This window comes from Furipterus horrens, unplaced genomic scaffold, assembly GCF_987537825.1.
Source record: "Furipterus horrens unplaced genomic scaffold, mFurHor1.1.pri manual_scaffold_11, whole genome shotgun sequence".
NCBI lineage: Eukaryota > Metazoa > Chordata > Mammalia > Chiroptera > Furipteridae > Furipterus > Furipterus horrens.
This window is the reverse complement of record NW_028327181.1, coordinates 97,240,021-97,248,458: the sequence shown is the minus strand read 5'-3', so window position 1 is coordinate 97,248,458 and position 8,438 is coordinate 97,240,021. Positions and strand designations below refer to the sequence as shown.

The following is an 8,438-nucleotide window of genomic DNA, read 5'->3' as shown; positions in this document are numbered from 1 at the left end:
CGTGTTGTGTGAGGATTTCCCTCCTGTTTAAGGCTGCGTGATAGTCCATTGCACGGAGAGACCACGTCTTGCTTCTCCATCACCTGATGACGAACCCCGGGGGTCGCTCCCACCTCCTGACGATTGCGCGTGATGCTGCTGTGAACACGGGCGTGCAACTATCTGCTGAGACCCCGCTTTCACTTCTTTTGGGTCCATGCCCGGAAGTGGAATTCTGGCTCCCACAGTCACTCCGTGGTTCACTTTTTGAGGCGCCGCTACACTGTCTTCCACACTATTATTGCAGGCCCACCAGCAATGTGCCAGGGCTCCGATTTCCCCACGTCCTCCCCAGCCCTTGTTACTTTCTGTTTCCTGGTTTATTTTATAGTAGCCATCTTCACGGGTGTGGGGCGGCACCTCACGTTGGTTTTGGTTTGCATTTCAATCTCCTTGTGACCTCAGCTGGTCTGAGATGGTCCGAAACAGAAACAGATTTCTGTTTCTTGTAACCAGTACTCGTTAGCGGCTGTAACGAGAGACTGCCAGTGGTAACGGTGGCTTGTGGACGTGTTTACTTCTTCCTCCTGTGACTTCGCAGGTGGGGGCTCCCAGTCAGGGGAAGTGCTTTCCCCGTTGGGGACCCAGGTGGATGGCTGCTCTGTCCACTCGAGATGGAGCTTCTGCAGTCACTCAGCCTCCAAGAGGAGGCAGGGGCTCTGCTCCCGTGGAATGTCACCACAGGGCCACACCTACTGCAGGAGGGGCGGGGAGCAGTCCCTGACCCCACAGAGGAGAGAATGGATTCCGGAACAGTCCCAGCTGCTGGCCACGCTGTGCTTCTCATACACTTTGAATCCTTCCTGCTGCGGACTCAGGAGACCCCAAGAGAAGCGAGGACCCCATGGTAAGGTCGGCACTGCCAGGGGTACCTGCCAGGCTACCGATGTCCAAGGCTGCTGATGTGCCAAGTGGACGTTAGGTGGGAAGAGTCTGCTGTCACATGCTGTGAGGGAGCCCTGAAGAAGCCACCACGAGACTCCCAGTAAATAGCATTCCCCCCAAAAGATGAGTCCACGTCCTAAACCCCAGACCTGTGAATGAGGCCTTATCTGGAAACAGGGTCTTTACAGGTGTGATTAGTTAAGGACCTCGAGATGAGGTCCTGCGGGATTATCTGGGTGGGCCCCAAGTCCAATGACTGGGTCCTCATGAGATAAAGACAGAAGGCAACTTGAGACCTAGACCCAGAGGAGAAGTGTGAGGATGGAGACGGAGATTGGAGGGGTGCTGCCACAAGCCAAGGGATGCTTGGGACCCAGAAGCTGAAAGGTGAGGAAAGCTTCCCTTGGAGCCCTGCCCACACCTTGATTTTGAACTTCTGGCCACCAGAATTATGAAACAATAAATGGCAGTTGTTATAAGCCGCCATTTACAGTCATTTGTTAGAGCAGCCCCTGGAGAGTCACACACAGGGGCACCTGGGTTAGCCAGTAATCAGACAGCGGAGCCTGGAACCTACCCCTGCTGACCAGCAAGGCCCCCACGACCTGTCCCCTACCAACTCGGGGCACTGACCAAGAGATACCCGCTGGTCTTGGGTGTGTCGGCATCAGGAGCCCGTTAGATAGGCCCCAACTAACGATGCTCGCCCGTGGCCTCGCTCCTCTCTCGGTGTCCTTGGGGGCCCTCCAGGGTCTCAGCTCAGTGCTAGGCTCTGATCCTCCTCTCCATCCATGCCTGCTTCTCTGGCTCGGCCAGACACCCTGGGCAAGCTGACCTGCCAGCTCCCTGGGGCCGTGCCCTGAGCCCTGCTGGGCTGCAGAACCCTCCGCTCTGGACACCAGCACCCTCTCTGGCTCCAGCTAACATGTGCTGGAAGTCTGCATGCCAGGCTCCCTGCCCCACCCCACCCCAGCACTGTCCCAACTCAACCAGAGAGGTGGGTGCTGTTTACGATGCCCACTGTGGGTGAGGACAGGAGGTTGGTGTGCCTTGCCCGAGGCACGTAGCTGAGATCCAAAGGCAGGTTTACACCTAGGCACCCGCCAGGGTAGGGTGGGCATTACCAGGTCGCGGCCAGGGAAGTGGGGAGGCGGACCCCAAGACCTGGACAGCACTGGGGGGCGGGGAGGCTGGGGGAGGAGAGGCACTGAGAATTACTCCTTCTCGCCCAGGATGAGACATTTGGAGGCTGACGGCGCTGTGGACAGCAGAGCCCGTTGCCCAGGAGGGCTGTTGTGACACCCAGAAGGAAGGAAGCCACCCTGCCCCACTCACCGGGAACCTGCTTGTGGCCCAGCTCGATTTAGGTTAGCGCCCTGCCCCTTGGCCTGGCCCATGGGGCCGTGGGCGTGGCATTGGCCTGGACCGGCTTCACTGTGTGCATCTCATGGCCTGAGGGGACACTGAGGAGAGTCAGCCTGAGGGTTTGGGATCCTGAGACTTCAGGTGACGCTCAGAAGGAGGCGAGGCCTCTCTCTCACCGGCTCCGGGCCCACTGCGTGCCCCTGGCCCCATCTGCCCTTCCATAGGGGTCTTTGCGGCTCCCTATATGGCCCACATGTCTGGGCATTCGTGTGTTTCCCGTAAGCCAAGGGTTGGACATGGAGGAGACTTCTGCAGAAAGGGGCAGAACCAGCTGGGTGTGGATACCCACCTGCCCCCCCCTCACCCCGGGGCCTTGGGGCCACAGGAGACCACCTCCTGCAGGGGCCAGTTTGGGGCAGCTGGCACAGCGGGGCTGTGGGAGGGGCTGAGGGGCCGCTGGGGAAGGGACTTACCAGCAGGCAGCTCTGCTGAGACCCCAGGAGGCCCTCCATTCCGGGAACGACAGACGTGTGGGGTGGGGTGCCAACTTCTGCATGCCCTGAGCCCAGGGCCGAGCCCCGCCCCAGCTGTCTCCCAGCTGCCCCCCACCCTAATGATTCTCTCCTTACCCTTCCCCCCTGCAGAACTCCCCCTACCTTTCTCGACTAAGGCCTCCCTGGAGGTGGAGAGCTGGGGCTACCTCACCCCCAGACAGGTGCAGCATGGTCCTCCTAAGAGACAGCTGGGAAGAGAAGCGGGGGCCACTGGGGACTCCTGCTAAGGAGTCAACCTGCCACCAGCCCAGACACCTTCCCAGCCAGGCTTGAATTGAGCTCCTGTCAACATGCTGGGGGTGGGGGCAGTGGGTCCCTGCCTCCCTCCCAGAGCCCAGGGGGCAGGGAAGGGAGAGGACATTTCCCAGGCAGGTGAACGGGGCCTTCTTCAGAGCTCCCTGTGACCCTGCTCTGAGGGACTCAGGGCTCTCTTCAGCATGGGGACATGGCAGAGGGGGCAGGGCTGCACACTGGCACCTCTCCCCTGCCCCTCCTCCATCTCTGCTCTCCTGGGACCTGCGGCTCACCTTGCAGGGTGGGCAGTACTTGTCTCTGCCCACCCCGAAGTCACTCAGAGGCAGGGAGCAAGCATGGTCTCCGGGGAGGCCTTTGGGCAGGTGCCAGGGCCTGCAGGGTTGCCCCTCCTTTTCCAGAAAAAGGAAGGAAGGCATAGCATCTGGGGAGCTCTGAAGTCTCCATCCCCCACTTGTCTGTGGCCAGAAGCTCCACCCTGTGACCTGGCCTCTGGGAGACCGGCCAGCTGGGGAGGGGTGGGGTAAAGACAGTCCCCAAGGAGCGCCCTCCCACGGGGGGGAGGACGTCTGCCCTCTGTGCTTTGGGGCCCAGTCACTTCTGTGTCCACCTTTCCTGGGCCCAACCTGTCCTGACTCTCCCACCTCTTCAGGGACCCTAGTAGCCCTCTGCCCCCTGTCTGGCATTTCAAATGCCCAGTTGCAGAAGCAGGCTGCTCTGCGGACCCTTGTCTGGGCCTGGGCGCCAGCCCCACCCTGCCCTGGCCAGGGCATGGGTGCTCCTGCTGGGGATGCAACGACAGCTGTGGCCCTTATGCAAAGCATGATGCAAAGCACGTGTAAATGAAGCCGCGCCCCGCCAGGCACCCCCCCATCCAGCAGCTGCCACCCAGCAGCAGGGTGCAGCGGTGCCTACTACAGGTGGGGCTTTCGAACAGGCTCTGGGGCGGCGAGAAGGAAGGTGCCCTCTCGGCCTTTAGAGGGTTTAATAGGATAGGGAGACAGGGAAGAGAACAGGGGTGGGGGTTGGGGGGGGCACGAGAGCTGCAGAAGAGCGCACAGTAGAGGGTGGCCCGCAGGACAAGTGCAGACACGCGCGGGGTCAGAGAGCGCGTGTAAGGCACGCGGTTCCTGGCTCCTCCATCCATTCGTGCCCTTGTTCTGAGCCAGGCGCTCTTCACTGTCCCAAGGGCTGGGAGGCACAGCAGACAAGTGCAGGTGGTCGGGCAGGCGGGGTCGGGGGCGCCCCGACAGCCCCGGGGGAGATGCTGGTGCTGTTCTGGGAACTGAGGGCGCCCCAGGCTCCGTGCAGAAAGGTGCAGGCAGGCGGGAGGGCCTGGCGGGCGCCCCGTGTTGGGAGCCGGAGGCCGCCGTGTGGGGAAGCAGCTGGCTTCTGGGCATATTTTGGGAACACTGTTGTACTTCCACCTTGTTTGCAGTAAGAAAAAACTAACAGCAGGGACACAAACCTGTGTGTCCCGGGACACGGGGGTCCACAGAAGCTCTGAGCTTGTGGGTGCTGCTGAAGCGCGAGGTAGGGCCGGGGGGTGTCCCCAGGGGGCGGGAAGGTGTCTTTGTGGGTCTGTCCATGTACTGCTGGTGTCCACCCAGGACCCCCACCCAAACTAGGAAAAGCCCAAGTGGGAGCAGGGCAGGGGGAGGGGGACTCACCCCTGGAGCCCTTTGGGGTGGAGCCTTCTCGGGGGTCCCTGGGGCAGGCCCCTCCTAACTTCCTCCTGTTGGAAGGAAGGGGCAAAGGTACCCGCCCCTGGAGGTGGATGTTGGGCAGCAGCCAGGTCATTTGCTTCAAGGCTCGGCAAACCAGTGGCCGATCCAAACGGGGTCGCGCAACTTCCGGGCCAAAACAAGCCTTCACTCTTCAAGCCTGAGCTGACTTTCTCAGGCGGCTCCGATGTTGCTCTGAAGGCCAGGGCTCCTGCAAGCTCTCAAGGACCGAAGGTGTAGTCTCCAAGTGCACGCGTTCTGCCCGGCTAACCTAGAAATGCCCCCTGCGTGACCTCACCCTGCCGTCGGGGGAAGATGTCGGGCTCCCCAGTCCTGGCCCCACGGGTCCCTATTTAGCGGTGTGACCAGCTACTCGATCTTTCTTTTGTAAGACAGCGACCAACACCCCCCCTCTTCCCACCCTGACTGTGAGGCTTAAATGAAAGTGCCCCTGCAGCCCTGTCACACCTGCGTCCCTTGTCCTTTACTTCTGTACCTAAAGGACCAGTGCCAAGGCGATGCTAACACGCTCGGAACACCCCTCACCTCTCCTCACTCAGGCCTGGGGACACAGCTAAACCAGCTTGGAGCACCTGCACCTGTGAGTGTCCCCCAGAGTCCCCAGTTGCTCCCTTTAAGAATTTCCTTCTAGGGGTGGAGGTTCATTCTTGTCCTTTAGTCCCACCTAAGGTCGCCTGATTTAATACAATAAACAAGCAGAAGACCAGGTGCCACGTTCAATTTGAATTTCAGATAACAAATATTTTTAGAGTAAGTATATCCCATGCACTATGTGGAATATACTGGACGGATACTAAACATGATTGGTTCTTTACATGAAATTCAAACTGAACGGGGTATCTTGTGTTTAGCAACCCTGGTTCCCACCCGCCGCTTGGATTTCTTGCATTTTTATCCCAGAGATGAAATGGAGCCTTTTTTTTTTTTTCTTTTCCATTTATAGCTTTACAATGGCGGCAGTAAAAAATCTTTGTCAGCAGGATGAGTGAAACTTGACCTTCAAAGGGAATCATTTGTTTTATTTGTGGGCTGTCAGGGGGGTGCAGCACAGCATGGAGTCTCTACTGAGGTCCTGGGAGAGTCTCTCGGTGGGTGGTGGGTGTCTGCATGGTGGGTGTCGGGGGTTACACTCACCCGCCCAGCGAGGTTCGTGCTTACCAGGAGGAGGCCCCTCTGCAGCCAGAGTGGAATGAGTCTGTGTTTGGGGCCCAGAAGTAACATTTATTCTCAATCATCTTGCTGCAGTGGGTCCTTGATCTTTCCCACTTATTATTGCAGTAAAATTTATATTCTACAGAATTATGAAAATACTCAGCTACTCACAGGATGATGATCTTTGTGTTTTAAAGCCGCGGAAATAAAATTTACTACAAACAATACAGCTACAAGTTTATGTCCCTCAAACTGGCTGTAAATAATACACATAATAGCAGAATGACTGTAAAACACTTACAACACCCTTCTCGGAAAGAGCGGCTCCCTGTGGCTCTCGTGATGGGGCCGCGGGGGTGAGGGCCCAGCCTACGCGGACTTCAAAAGGGTGAAGCAACTTCTGCGCAGGCCGCCTGGGCAGCGGGTTACTGAACCTCGGTGGCCTGTGAAATGGGAGCAGAGAGACTCCCTTAGCAGGATCACGCCGGGTCCTCGTAGCGGCCTGCCCTCAAACGGTCCCTGTGTTGGTTTCTGGGGCTGCGGGGGCTGCTTACAGCAGAAACTGATTTTCTCAGGGGTTTGGAGGCGGAAGTCTGAAATTCCGGCGGCCACAGGGCAGAGGCAGATTAAGGTCGGTTGAGGCCCCGGGCGCAGAAGAAAGTATTGGGCCCCTTAAAAAAAAAAGAGAGAGATGGGGAAAATAAAAATACATGTTAACCATATTTTTAAATAAATTAAAAATTGCACATATGAACCCAAACTTGGTGTCATTAGAAAAAAAGTGTCAAGTTGGGGTTTTGCGGGGCCCTTCAGAAGTCGGGGCCCAGGGCGCGTGCCCGGTGCGCCCGCTGTTAAATCCGCCTCGGCCCAGGGCCAGCTCCCTACCAGGGCTCTCGGGGAGGACCCTTTCTGCCTCATCTAGCTCCGGTGGATCAGGCAGAGCTGCGCTTGCGGCTGGGTCACTGCGGTCGGTCGCTGCCTCTGCGACCTCAGGTTTCTGCACCCGTCTTCTCTTCCGAGGACACTTGGCATTGGGTTGAGGGCGCAGCCTGATCCGGGATGAGCTCCTTTAAGATCTTTAACTTCATTGCATCCCAAAGACCCTTTTCCAAGTCAGGTACATTCAAAGGTTCTGGGTGGACGTATATGTTTTGGCAGGAGGTAATAACATCATCACCATTGTTATTACTGCTAGCTGGGAGATAAGATGCCACTGTTGAGAAGCACCAGCCCCAAGGACAGAATCAAGTAGGAAATGACCCTGGGGGACCATGGGGTCCTTCCAGACCACGGAATATCACTCAGCCTGAAACAGGAAGGAAATCCTGACCCTGCTACAACATGGATGGACCTTGAGGCTGTTGGAATTGGTGAGATACAAATACTGTGTGATTCCACATATGCGAGGTGTCTTTTTTTAACTTCTTTTTTTATTGTTGTTCTGTTACAGTTGTCCCACTTTCTCCCGGTTGCTCTTCACTGCCCCCCACCCCCCAACACACACACAGTCGATCCCCACCCTGTCGTCCATGTCCACGGGTCATTTATACTGGTTCCCCATATGCGGTATGGAAGGAGTCAGATCATAGGCAGGAAGTAGACTGGAGGTGGCCAGAGGCTGGGGGAGCGGTGGGGAGTTGTTCGTTCATGGGGACGGAGACTTAGTTTGGGGAGATGCAAACGTTCTGGAGATGGATGGGGGTGACGGCTGCGTGACAATGTGAATGTACCTAATGCCACTGAATTAAAACAGTTAAAAGTGGTTAAAAGGACAAATTTTATGTCGTGTGTATTTTACAATTTTTTTTTAAAAGAAGAAAAATGAAAACTCACAAGGCATCCAAAATTTTTCTGGTCCCGTGTGACTGTGCAGAAACCGGGCCTCAGAGAGGAGAGGTGGGCGCCCAGGGACAGGCAGCTACTGGTAAGTCGTGAAGGCGGGTGGGAGCTGCAGCTGGGGACAGGGTGCTCCTCTCCTGAGGGGGCCCAGAGGTCCAGACCGTGCGGGACTCGCTGAGGTCACTAGAACCTGGGCTGTTCCCTCCTAACATCACGAGCCCAGGGGGGTCTCTCCTGAGCCCCCTTTCGGATACTGAGTCTCTGTGGCTAGTACATCCTGCCTTGGGATCTGGGTGCTTGTCACATGGCGGTTTCTGGAGTGCACCCCAGACTTCCCAGCTTAGAACCTCAGGCAATCGTCTGATGCCACAGGGAGCCCAGGAACTTCCCAGACTTGATCTCAGTTACCTGGGCTGCTTCTTACTGTCTGGGTCCTCTGTCTTCTCTCCTGCTAAGACCAGACCAGCGGGTTGGGGAAAGGTACTTTGGTTCTATTGTTAAGAGGTACCCCTGGCACTCTCAAGGGGTAACCATGGCCAAGTCCTTTCTACCCCGCCCCTCCAGCCAGCCCCTTAAACCTCAGCCAAGTGGGCTGCCTACAGTTCCC

At 57.3% G+C, this 8,438-nt stretch overlaps 2 long non-coding RNA genes across 2 annotated transcripts; one reads left to right on the top strand and one right to left on the bottom strand.

Annotated features, from left to right (window-relative positions):
- Positions 1–565: 565 nt before the first annotated feature.
- LOC149998915 (uncharacterized) lies at positions 566–6,174 on the top strand. Its single transcript, XR_016514262.1, has 4 exons — positions 566–1,311; positions 2,157–2,291; positions 4,534–4,628; positions 5,322–6,174. It is a non-coding gene; the product is annotated as an uncharacterized LOC149998915 (long non-coding RNA).
- Positions 2,233–3,690, bottom strand: LOC149998916 (uncharacterized). Its single transcript, XR_016514263.1, has 3 exons — positions 3,371–3,690; positions 2,946–3,031; positions 2,233–2,376 (listed from the first exon to the last, which is right to left on the bottom strand). It is a non-coding gene; the product is annotated as an uncharacterized LOC149998916 (long non-coding RNA).
- Positions 6,175–8,438: the final 2,264 nt, after the last annotated feature.